The sequence below is a fragment of the Odocoileus virginianus genome, chromosome 7 (assembly GCF_023699985.2).
Source record: "Odocoileus virginianus isolate 20LAN1187 ecotype Illinois chromosome 7, Ovbor_1.2, whole genome shotgun sequence".
NCBI classification, from domain to species: Eukaryota; Metazoa; Chordata; class Mammalia; order Artiodactyla; family Cervidae; genus Odocoileus; species Odocoileus virginianus.
In genome coordinates this window covers 64,949,070-64,962,701 of record NC_069680.1, presented here as the reverse complement: position 1 = coordinate 64,962,701, position 13,632 = coordinate 64,949,070, and the positions used below count along the sequence as shown (strand labels likewise).

At 40.7% G+C, this 13,632-nt stretch overlaps 1 protein-coding gene and 1 pseudogene across 1 annotated transcript in view; one reads left to right on the top strand and one right to left on the bottom strand.

Annotated features, from left to right (window-relative positions):
• The window catches only part of LRMDA (leucine rich melanocyte differentiation associated), a 1,164,713-nt gene that overhangs the window by 995,376 nt on the left and 155,705 nt on the right, over positions 1 to 13,632 (bottom strand). The window lies entirely within an intron of this gene.
• Positions 10,614 to 11,663, top strand: LOC110134412 (melanoma-associated antigen B10-like; annotated as a pseudogene).

Sequence of the window (13,632 nt, the reverse complement as noted above, 5' to 3'; positions counted from 1 at the left end):
TTTGAGACCCTCAAAGCGACAGGACATGTTGCTTTCAGCTAACACAAGATGGGAAACTGAAACTAAGAGTTATAAATAAAGCTAGACATCTAAGCACTGTCCAATATATAAAAGGGGGACAAAAGAAACTATCTACCAGCCAATAAAGTAAGGAGGCATGTTGTTTCTCCAGGCTTGAGGCAAAAAAACAAAGGCCTCTTGCAAGAAACTAAAACTTCAAGCCTGCACTGTCTGTAGAGTAATGGTATTTTAAATCCAAGCTGAAAAATAATATAAAACTGGTGTTAGACTTATGAGAGCTCTGTTTTCAAAAATAGTAATCCTTCCATAATCCACAACCCAAGAGACAACTCTTGACAAATATAAGCTTCCAGTTAAAAATAAATTCTGTAACACACAAGGAAACAAATAACTATGAGGGTGAACCAACCAATCACAAAAGGAGAATAGAGGTTACAGAAAAATCCAAAAGATCATAAAACAAGATTTTAAAAGTTATAGAAATCATTATGAGGTAAGATGACATTATGGGGGGAGTTTTGGGGAAAATAGAATATAAAAAAAAAATACATTTAGTCATTAAAACTTTAAATGTGATGAATAGACTAAACAGAATATTAGATACAACCATAAAGAAAATTGATTAAGACATAGGGTAAATCTGAGAAAAAAATCCAGAACTTAGAAAGAAATAAAAAGATGGTATACTTGGATTTGCAGCAACAAAGATGAACCTAGAGCTATCATACTAACTGAAGAAAGGTCAAACAAAGAAAAATAGGTATCATATGATATCATTTATATGTGGAATCTAAAAAAAATGATAAAAATGAATTATTTATACAACAGAAACACACAGAAAACAAAGTTATGGTTACCAAAGGGAAAGAGGGGGAAGGGATAAATTAGGAATTTGCTATTAACAGGTACATATTACTATATGTAAAATAGAACAAGGACCTACTGTATGATAGAGGGAACTATACCCAATATCTTATAATAATCTATAAAGGAAAATAATCTGGAAAATAACATATGCGTATGTGTAACTGAATCACTTTACTGGACACCTGAAACACTGTAAATCAACTACATTTCAATTAAAAAAAAAAAGATGGCCTAGTTGAAAAAAAGATATGCCAAAGAAGAAAGAATAAGATCCATGATGTACTCTTAACAGGAGTTCCAGAAGAAAACAGAGAAACTAGAAAAGGCAATGACCAAAAAGAACTGCCAAGGATTTTCTAAAAGTGTAAAAAAAAAAATTAAATACATGAATTCTTAGACTGAATAAGGTCACTGGGTCCTAAGAATTTTAAATTCAATAAATCCATGGATTGATACACAGTATTACAATGAAAAGCCTGAAAGTAAGGGAAAAAAATCTTTCAAGCCAAGAAGAGAGAAAAGATTATCCCCAAAGGAATGAAAGGCTTAGAGCTAACTTTTCATCAGTAACAGTAAATTCCAGAAGACAATAAAATCTTTTCTTTTTTTTTTTTTTGACAATAAAATCTTTAGCAGTCTGCTTGGGCAGCCATAACAAAATACTACAAACTGAGGTGGCTTAAACAGCAGATATTTATTTTCTCACAGATCAGGAGGCTGGAAGTCCATGATCAAGGTGCTGGCTAGTTTGGTTTCTGGTGAGAACTCTACTTGGCTTGGAGACAGCTGCCTTCTCACTGTGTCCACATGTGGCTTGTCTTCTAGACACACTCAGAGAGAGAGATTTCTGGTGTCTCTTCTTCTTCTTACTAGGACACCAATCCTATTTGATTAGGGCCTCACCCTTATAACTTCATTTAAACTTAAATTCCTCCCTACAGGCCCTATCTCCTAACATAATCATATTAGCAGTAAGGACTTCAATGTATCAGTTTGGGTGGCTGGAGACACAACTCAGTCTATAACAGAACATCTTCAAAGTGTTCAGAGAAAAGTAACCAGAATTCTATACCCAGATGAACTATACTTACCTTTCAGAAATAAGACATAGAGATATTTTCAGACAAAGTGAGAAAATTCCTGTATTTAAACCATTACTGAAAGACCTACTAGGGACTTCCCTGGTGGTTCAATGGCTAAGACTCCACACTCCCAAAGCAGGGGCCCAGGTTTGACCCCTGGTCAGGGAATCAGATCCCACATGCTGCAACTAGAAAATTTCATGTGCTGCAATAAGACTTGGCACAAATAAAAACAAGTATTAAAAAAATCTACTAAACTAACCATGTACGTGGCAATACACTAACTGAAACTAAAAGGAAAGAATGCATGGAAGCAGTAATCAATCAACTAGTTGATAAAATAATCATTTAAAAAATACCCACTGAGAACTCTATCCTATATGCCAGGCATGGTTCCATTTGTGGGGATTCTACAATGAATTAAAATCCCTGATTTTTTACATGAAATCTGGTAAATGGTGATAAACGCACCGAAGGGAAATAGAACAGGAAAGAAGACAGGGAGGAATTTCAGTTCAGTTCAGTCCCTTAATCGTGCCTGACTCTTTGCGACCCCATGGACTGCAGCACACCAGGCTTCCCTGTCCATCACCAACTCCTGGAGCTTGCTCAAACACATGTCCATCTAGTCAGTGATATCATCCAACCATCTCATCCTCTGTTGTCCTCTTCTCCTCCTGCCCCCAATCTTGCCCAGCATGAAGGTCTTTTCCAAGGAGTCAGTTCTTTGCATCAGGTGGCCAAAGTATTGGAGTTTCAGCTTTAGTGTCAATCCTTCCAATGACTATTCAGGACTGATTTCCTTTAGGATGGACTGGTTGGATCTCCTTGCAGTCCAAGGGACTCTCAAGAGCCTTCTCCAACACCACAGTTCAGAAACATCAATTCTTCAGCGCTCAGCTTTCTTTATAGTCCAACTCTCACATCCATACATGACCACTGGAAAAACCATAGCTTTAACTAGACGGACCTTTGTTGGCAAAGTAATGTCTCTGCTTTTTAATATGCTGTCTAGGTTGGTCATAGCTTTTCTTGCATTAGAGGTTTTATATTGCTAAGTCGAAATATGCATTGAGTATTTGAAAGTAATAACAGAAGTGAATTTTGAGGTTTTAAAAGAAAAAAAAAAGGAATCCTAATTTGAAGACAAAGCCAACAAGGATCATTTGGAAGAGAGAGGTTTAAAGAGGTTCTGAGACCAGGGCTGGGGAAACAGAGTCAAGTTTCAAGGCTCTTTCCCTATTTCCCCTTGCCACCTCCAGTGTGCAGGCTTGTCCCCCAACTATTGGACCCCAGAGAGATAAGGTGACTGGATTTACAAGAGTTCTCACATAGACTCATTAGAAATTAGTGGAAATGGCAGAACCATCTCTTACGTGTATCTCTTCTTAAGAGCAAAGAACCTTTCCCTGATGTCTCTTGGCACATGTTCCCTTGGGTTCATTGCTCCAAACAGTTTCACAAGCCCATGCCTATCACAGGAAGGGGAAGAGGATCCCAATACCAGTCTTAGAACAATGCAGATTAAACTCCTGTAGCCAGGTATAGGTAACACACAGAAAGGGACACACACAGACAAAATCCAAGCTTTTCCAACAAGGAAGAAAGCAATGCTGACCACAAACAGCCTCTGTTCACCTATCATCTGACTCAAAACTCACAACATAGTGGTGACTACATGATACTATCATCATACCTCCACGAAATACCATACCATCACCCTGGAAATGTGAAAAAGCAACTTTCAGTCAGCTCAGTTCAGTTGCTCAATCGTGTCCGACTCTTTGCGACCCCATGAATCACAGCATGCCAAGCCCCTGTCCATCACCAACTCCCAGAGTTTACTCAAACTCATGTCCATTGAGTTGGTGATGCCATCCAACCATCTCATCCTCTGTCGTCTCCTTCTCCTCCTGCCCTCAATCTTTCCCAGCATCAGGGTCTTTTCCAATGAGTCAGCTCTTCACATCAGGTGGCCAAAGTATTGGAGTTTCAGCTTCAACATCAGTCCCTCCAATGAACACCCAGGACTGATCTCCTTTAGGATGGACTGGTTGGATCTCCTTGCAGTCCAAGGGACTCTCAAGAGTCTTCTCCAACAACACAGTTCAAAAGCATCAATTCTTTGGGGCTCAACTTTCTTCACAGTCCAACTCTCACATCCATATATGGCCACTGGAAAAACCATAACCTTGACTAGACGGACCTTTGTTGGCAAAGTAATGTCTCTGCTTTTTAATATGCTATCTAGGTTTGTCATAACTTTCCTTCCAAGGAGTAAGCATCTTTTAATTTCATGACTGCAATCACCATCTGCAGTGATTTTGGAGCCCCCAAAAATAAAGTCTGTCACTGTTTCCATTGTTTCCCCATCTATTTCCCACGAAGTGATGGGACCAGATGCCATGATCTTAGTTTTCTAAATGTTGAGCTTTAATCCAACTTTTTCACTCTCCTCTTTCACTTTCACCAAGAGGCATTTTAGTTTTTCTACACTTTCTGCCATAAGGGTGGTGTCATACTGCATATCTGAGGTTATTGATATTTCTCCCGGCAAACTTGATTTCTCATGATGTACTCTGCATGTAAGTTAAATAAGCAGGGTGACAATATACAGCCTTGATGTACTCCTTTCCCTATTTGGAACCAGTCTGTTGGTCCATGTCCAGTTCTAACTGTTGCTTCCTAACCTGCATATAGGTTTCTCAAGAGGCAGGTCAGGTGGTCTGGTAGTTCCATCTCTTTCAGAATTCTCCACAAAGTTTATTGTGATCCACACAGTCAAAGGCTTTGGCATTGTCAATAAAGCAGAAATAGATGTTTTTCTGGAACTCTCTTGCATTTTCGATGATCCAGCGGATGTTGGCAATTTGATCTCTGGTTCCTCTGCCTTTTCTAAAACCAGCTTGAACATCTGGAAGTTCACAGTTCACGTATTGCTGAAGCCTGGCTTTACAGTCAACTAATTTTTTCTACAAGTCTAGCTGCTTTGCTGTTGTTGTTACTGTTCAGTCAGTAAGTCAAATCTAACTCTTTGCAACCCCATGGACTGCAGCACAGCAGGCTTCCCTGTCCTTCACTATCTCTCAAAGTTTGCTCAAATTCATGTTCATTGAGTTAGTGGTGCTATCTAACCATCTTATCCTCTGCCACTCTCTTCTCCTTTTGCCTTCAATCTTTCCCAGAATCTGGGTCTTTTCCAAGAAGTCACCTCTTCACATCAGGTGGACAAAGTACTGGAGCTTCAGCTTCAGTCCTTCCAATGAATATTCAGGGTTGATTTCCTTTGGGATTGACTGGTTTGATCTCCTTGCAGTCCAAGGGATTCTCAAGAGTCTTCTCCAGGACCACAATTCAAAAGCATCAAATCTTTGGTTCTCAGCCTTCTTTACAGTCCAGTTCTCACATCTGAACATGATTACTGGAAAAACCATAGCATTGACTATACAGATCTTTTTTTTTTTTTTTTTGACAGTACAGATCTTTGTCAGCAAAGAGATGTCTCTGCTTTTTAATATGCTGTCTTGGTTTGTCATGGGGTTTTTCTGGTGGCTCAGATGGTAAAGAACCTGCTGGCAATGCGGGAGACCCTGGATCGATCCCTGGGTCAGGAAGATCCCCTGGAGAAGGAAATGGCAACCCACTCCAGTATTCTTGCCTGGAGAATCCCATGGACAGAGAAGTCTGGCAGACTCCAGTTCAAAGGGTCACAAAGAATTGGACACAGCTGAGTGACTAACACTTTCACTTTCAGGTTTGTCATAGCTTTTCTCAAAGGAGTAAGCGTCTTTTAATTTCATGGCTGCAGTCACTATCTGCGGTGATTTTGGAGCCCAAGAAAATAAAATCCGTCACTGTTTCCAATTTTTCCCCATCTATTTGCCGTTAAGTGATGGGACCAGATGCCATAACTTTAGTTTGTTGAATGTTGAGTTTTAAGCTAGATTTTTCCATCTCATCTTTCACTGTCATCAAGAGGCTGTTTAGTTCCTCTTCACTTTATCCCATTAGAGTGGTATCATCTGCATATGTGAAGTTGCTGACGTTTCTCCTGGCAATCTTGATTCCAGCTTGTGATTCATCCAGCCCAGCACTTCACATGATGTATTCTGCATACAACTTAAATAAACAGGGTGACAATATACAGCTTTGTTGTACTCCTTCCCCAATTTTGGACAGCTGCTTTAACAAAGCCCATAACGCATGCTCATGGACCAACACGCATGTTAACCAATCATCATCTCTGTTGTGCTAATTCAACAACCAACCAAACTATAAGGACAACAGGACTATCCCCAAGTCAACCCCTGAAAATGGCTGATCAGAACACTTCCCATGTAGAAGCCCAAACCAGTCAATCTATGCAGATACTTTTAAAGCTTCCCAGATGCCCCTATAAAAATTCTCTCTCTTCAGGCTATACTGCCACTTCCAGATTAGCAGAAATAATCAAATAAATGTGCTTTTTCATTGAAAGCCATTTCCAGATTATTTCAACATTATCAGGTTGAAGGGAGGTTATGGCAATGACTGGCTAAAGTGGATTAAATGGTTTCATTTATCTGAGAAATTGAAGTTATAATAAAATGTTAGAGCCAAAAAAGACTTCCCAGAGACTATTTAATATGACATCCACATTTTATAGATGAGACTATGCAAGTCAGTAGCACCATTTTTACATAAGATTTAATCTAGGAGAAACCTTTTGTATCTTCGTTATCATGCTGTCCCAAGAACAAGACAGTATCCATTCATTCAGTTTTTCTCAGCCTTTGCGGAAAGCCACAGACCCAAATTTTGCATCTAATTTCAGATTGTTCCTGGGCTCTTTGAAGCTAACCTAGGGATCCTAAGATTAAAAGTCCCTCCATTAGACACAGCTAACATCCCCAGTTCAGTAAATACATTGAGGTTATGATCCCTCTATCATTATTTGGATGTAGAAAATCATATTACACTAGTTCCCTTTCCTAACCCCTCCTCAATCTTATTATATCTTACCCAGCTACTCTAAACTCAAGAAATTCTATCTATAACATAACTCGAAGAAACAAAAATAGTAATCCCATAATGTGAGATGATTAAGAGGAAACCTCTATCCATTTTCCAATCCACCACTATATTTCCAAGTATAGCACAACTTCTATCAAAAGATAAGCCATCAGTAAAGGTCTTCAAGTTCCTTGATCAGTATAACCCTTTAATCTTTTAAGATAATTTACAAAACTATCACCTCAAATCCCTTACCATCTAGAAAGGATCAGTCTGCTGTTCCCATTTTATACATGAGGAAATAAAACTCAGTGACCCACCTAAGATCATATGGGTAAGAGTAAAATTGGGGTGATATCTAGGTTTCTTTGTTGGCATTCCACTGATACACAACAGCACTTTTTCAACTGGAAATAGCCATACAAACTACTGTTAATATACTGTGCTCCTCTGTTGGTGGGAATGTAAATTGATACAGCCTCTATGGAGAACAGTATGGAGATTCCTTATAAAAGTAGAAATAAAAATAACATATGACCCAACAATCCCACTACTGGGCATATGCTCTAAGAAAACCATAATTGAAAAAGACACATGTACCCCAATGTTTATAGCAACATTAGCTAGGACATGGCAGAAACACAGATGTCCATCAACAGAGGAATGGATAAAGACACTGTGTACCACATATACAATGGGATATTCAGTTCAGTTCAGTTGCTCAGTTGCAAAGTCTGACACTTTGCAACCCCATAAACACCAGGCTTTCCTGTCCATCACCAATGTCTGGAGCTTACTCGAACTTATGTCCATCGAAAACATGATACCATCCAACCATCTCATCCTCTGTCATACCCTTCTCCTCCTGCCTTCAGTCTTGCCCAGTATCAGGGTATTTTCCAAGGAATCAGTTCTTCACATCAGGTAGCCAAAGTATTGGAGTTTCAGCTTCAGCATCAGTCCTTCCAATGAATATTCAGGACTGATTTCCTTTAGGATGGACTGGTTGGATCTCCTTGCAGTCCAAGGGACTCTCAAGAGCCTTCTCCAACACCACAGTTCAAAAGCATCAATTCTTCGGCGCTCAGCTTTCTTTATAGTCCAACTCTCACATCCATACATGACTACTGGAAAACCACAGCTTTGATGAGACACACCTTTGTCAGCAAAGTAATGTCTCTGCTTTTTAATATGCTATCTAGGTTGGTCATAGCATTTCTTCCAACAAGCAAGCGTCTTTTAATTTCAAGGCTGCAGTCACCATCTGCAGAGATTTTGGAGCCCAGAAAAATAAAGTCTGTCACTGTTTCCATTGTTTCCCCAGCTATTTGCCATGAAGTGATGGCACCTGATGCCATGATCTTAGTTTTCTGAATGTTGAGTTTTAAACCAACATTTTCACTCTCCTCTTTCATCTTCATCAAGAGGCTCTTTAGTGCTTCTTCACTTTCTGTCACAAGGGTGGTGTCATCTGCATATCTGAGGTTACTGATATTTCTCCCAGCAATCTTGATTCCAGCTTGTGCTTCTTCCAGCCCAGCACTTCTCATGATGTATTCTACATATAAGTTAAATAAGCAGGGTGACAATATACAGCATTTACATACTCCTTTTCCTATTTGGAACCAGTTTGTTGTTCCATGTCCAGTTCTAACTGTTGCTGTTGAACTGCATACAGATTTCTCAGGAGGCAGGTCAGGTGGTCTGGTATTCCCATCTCTTGAAGAATTTTCCACAGTTTGTTGTGATCCACACAGTCAAAGGCTTTGGTGTAGTCAATAAAGCAGAAGTAGATGTTTTTCTGGAACTCTGTTGCTTTTTCAATGATCTAATGGATGTTGGCAATTTGATCTCTGGTTCCTCTGCCTTTTCTAAATCCAGCTTGAACATCTGGAAGTTCATGGTTCACATACTGTCGAAGCCTGGCTTGGAGAATTTTGAGCATTACTTTCCTAGCATGTGAGATGAGTGCAATTTTGCAATAGTTTGAACATTCTTTGGCTTGCCTTTCTTTGGGATTGGGGTGAAAACTGACCTTTTCCAGTCCTGTGGCCACTGCTGAGTTTTCCAAATTTGCTGGCATATTGAGTGCAGCACTTTAACAGCAGCATCTTTTAGGATTTGAAATGGACCACAGCCTTGTCTAACTCAATGAAACTATGAGCCATGCCATGTAGGGCCACCCAAGACAGACAGGTTATGGTGGAGAGTTCTGACAAAATGTGGTCCACTGGAGAAGGGAATGGCAAACCACTTCAGTATTCTTGCCTTGAGAACCCCATGAACAGTATGAAAAAATGGAATATTATTTGGCCATAAAAAGGAATGCCTTTGAGTCAGTGCTACTGAGGTGGATGAACCTAGCGTCTACTATACAGAGTGAAGTAAGTCAGAAAGAGAACGACAAACACCGTATATTAACACATACATGTGGAATCTGGTGAGATGGGCTTCCCTGGTGGCTCAGACAGTAAAGAGTTTGTCTGCAACGGGGGAGACCTGGGTTCAGTCCCTGGGTTGGGAAGCTCCCCTGCAGGAGGGCGTGGCAACGCACTCCAGTATTCTTGCCTGGAGAATGCCCATGGACAGAGCAGCCTGGTGGGCTACAGTCCATGGGGTTGCAAAGATTCAGACAAAATGAGCAGCTAAGCACAGCACAGAGAGATGGTACTGATGAACCTATTTGCAGGGCAGCAATGGAGACACAGAGAGTAGACTTGTAGACATGGTGGGGAAGGGGAAGGTGGGACAAATGGAGAGAGTAGCACAGAAACATATACACTATCATACGTAAAATAGATTGGTAAACTGTGAATTTTCTATATGACTCAAGAGGCTCAAACCGGTGCTCTGTGACAACCTAGAGAGATGGAATGGGGTGGGAGTTGGGAGGGAGGTTTTAGGAGCGAGGGTACATATGTATACCCATGGTTGATTCATGTTGATATATGGCAGAAACCAACACAATATTGTAAAGCAATTATCCTTCAATTAGAAAAGAAAAAGAAAAAAATATACCATGCTCTTTCCAAAGTTAAATAGAACACTCTTTTGGATTATCTGCTTACTTTGAATTATCCATGCTGCTTTCACTTCACTATCCTAGAGAACAGCACTGGCCATGCCTTAAAATAAAACTATCTCCATACACATGGGCTATCCAGGTGGCAAAAATAAGGTTTTCCACGGCTAATCTCAACAGTCGCCAGGTAATCCCCAGTAACTTTCATATCACCTTGATTTGATTTGTGCTAAAACTAATCCCTTCAGCTGGGCATAATCAAAAAGAGAAAATAACAACTGTGCAAGTTGTCTGGAGGCACTTCACCAACTTGGATCACTTTCCTGCTCATTTTAGCTGGGTAAATAATAGCTTGATATGTAGTACCTGCTAAGTGAAATGAAAATGGAAAATGTTTTAAAGGGTTTTCACTTAATGTCTTCATGCTACTGTAAATGTATGAAAATTTTATATCCGGGTTTTTATTACTGTTGATTGCTAAACTGACAAGGAAAATAATCCAAGCTGGCACATTAATGAAACATGATTTTTAAGTTCTTTTTTTTTTTTTTAAGAACAAAGCTAAACACAATTAAATGGTAAAAAGCCACTCCAACTTTTAACTCTTTTAAGATTGAACAGGCTGAGCCGCCTTCGTTAAAGAGTCATGGGAGAAGTTCCAGGCTCTGCTGGGGATTACGGTCACTGAGTCACCTGCCCACTTGCCTGCTGCCTTTGTTGAAAGTCATCATGCCTCGGGGTCAGAAGAGCAAGCTTCGTACCCGTGAGAGACGCCGCCAGGCCCAAGTTGAACCCCAGAATCTGGGTGTTCAGAGAGCCACAAGTACTTCATCCACTGAGTCCATCCACAGAGGCTGTATAGATGAGAAGGTGCTTATAATGGTGTATTACCTGCTGTATAAGTATAACGTGAAAGAGCCTATTAGCAAGGTGGAAATGCTGAGAGAAGTAATCCAGATGTATAAGAATCACTACCTTGAGATCCTCCAGAGAGCTGCTGAGCACGTGGAGATGATCTTTGGCCTTGACCTGAAGGAAGTGGATCCCTACAGGCACATCTACATCCTTGTCGACAAAATGGAAGCAAGCTGCGATGCTGAGAGATCGGATCGAGATTCCCAAGACAGGCCTGCTGATGGCTGTTCTGGGTGTTATCTTCATGCAGGGCAATTGTGCTAGTGAGGAGCGAATCTGGGAAGTCCTGAATGTGATGGGGTTATATAAGGGGAGGAAGCACTTCATTTTTGGGGATCCTAAGAAGGTCATTACCAAAGATTTAGTGCAGGAGAAGTACCTAGAGTACCGCCAGGTGTTCGATAGTGATCCTCCATGCTATGAGTTCCTGTGGGGCTCTAGAGCCCATGCTGAAACCACCAAGATGAAAGTGCTAGAGTTTATGGCTAAGATCCATAATATGGTCCCCACTGCCTTCCCATCCTTGTATGAGGAGGCTTTGAGAGATGAAGAAGCAAGAGCCCCAAGCTAGAGCTTCAGCCAAGGCTCGTATTGCTGCCTGGGCCAAGGCCCGCTCCAGTGCCTTAGCCAGCAGTTTCTCCCACTCCAAAAGAGTTTGAGGCAGATTCCTTACTTTGTTGTTAAAAATAAGTTCACGTTCTAAGTAGTAGAAGGTTGGGGTGGGGCTGCAGACAATACTGTCTGTAACATATTTGTGTTTTTGTGTTCTATGCTATATCTTGGAAATTTTTTAAAATATTGTTCCTTTTAATAGAAGATTTAAGTAGCTTTGTAATCCACACTTCTGAGTTATATTGCTCAAACACTGATGCTATGGGTGAGATCTAAAAGTAAGAGTTTTTTTGTTTGTGTAACTGGAAAACTTCCACCTTACCTAGTAATTTGGAATAAGATAACATGGCGATGGATGAGGCATTACTTTGGAACTGTGAAAAACTCAGCATTGTAATAGTTGTGGTCAAGAAATGCATAAATAAAAGATAAAAATTCTTGGTTTCAAAAAAAAAAAAATAAGATTGAACAGTCAATATCAGATTGTTTTTACAAGCTTTCTTAGCCACTTCACCTTTATCCAGAAAAATCTACTGCTTTCTTCTAACACAGAGGTATGCAAAACTCAGCCCTGGGTTTTCATATCTGTTTCCCCAATACCATCACTTGTCTCTCTTCCAAAATTGTGCTTTTAGAGCCTTCAGAAACATTTCCACACAGTCCAGAGAGCTATTACAATACAGAGAACTAGAGAGCAGAAAAACCATACTAGAAGAATCATGGGTGTATGCCAGGAGAGGCTCCGTGAAGAGCAGCCATGCCCTCAGGAAATACGGCCAACATTAATCCAAGACTCTCAGAAGTGGATTCAGCCCCACCAGAAACAACAAAGAGGAGCCCAACACCCTTCCAACAATGCTCTCTCACAGATACTCATGAACAAGTTGCTTTAAAAGCTCACATTCATCCAAAGGGTTGTGTCACTGGTGGAATTAGTCACACCTGCCAGTGAATAGCAAATAACAGCTGTATAGACACAAGTGAGTTATTGGTCTTAGGCTACAATCTCCCAGGAAGCAAACTGTACAATTTCTGCTGCTCCCAGGCCAATTGAAAGGAATTTAAACTTGCACATGATTGAGTATCTTAATTATGTCATCCTAAAGCATTTCATTACCATAACCAACACCAAAAGTCTGGGAGAAACCCAGCTGTGTCATTCAGACACCCGACCCTAAATTGCAGCAGTCATGACGCCTTCCACCGTACTTCTCCCTCATCATCAGAGACTGTACATGAGCCTGAAGTGAGCTCATTAGTGGAAGAGGCAGCCCTGTAAACCAGGGTTTCTGACCTGGTCAGTATTCCTTCCCCTGACTACACTGTCCCCTTGTTTTTATATAAAAGGAAAAGGGGAGATGGGGGATTAAGTATGAGGTGTTTGATGGGATTTCTCCCAATATTTAACTTTGTGAACTTGGGCTGTATTTACCACGTACCTGCTGAAAAATCTAATCTCGTTCAAGATGCTGAGGGTGATACAAAACATAACATGTGGTATGTGCCCTCAAGGAAGTTATGTTCTGGATCTGGAGGCAAAATTTACATCACACTAGTAACATTTACTCACCAGTATTTATTAACAAATGCTACCATCCCTGGTGGCTCAGATCATAGAGAATCTGCCCACGTTGCAGAAGACCCAGGTTCGATCACTGGGTGGGGAAGATCCCCTGGAGAAGGGAATGGCAACCCACTCCAGTATTCTTGCCTGGAGAATCCCATGGACAGAGGAGCCTGGTGGGCTACAGTCCATGGGGTCGCAAAGAGTCGGACATGACTAAGCAACTAACACTTGCACTGCTTTCACTTTTACAAGCAAAGCATTGAACTAAATGCCTTCAGAGAAACTACAAGACAGCAATTACCCTCCACCACGGAGACTGCAACTGAGTCGAGCTGGGCTTGAAAAGGGACCTCAAAGACGACCCAGGGAGCTTTTCACACTCAAGCACACCCGGGCGCAAAAACCTTGCCTGTGACTCCCCTAAAAAGACTTCCATTTGTCTACTTCCAACTTAAAGTTTAGGGCCCACAACTGAACACAATATTCTCGGTGCGGTTTTCCTTCTTTTTCAAGATAATATGCTTCTGCCATTGAATAGATAATCTCAAGAGCTC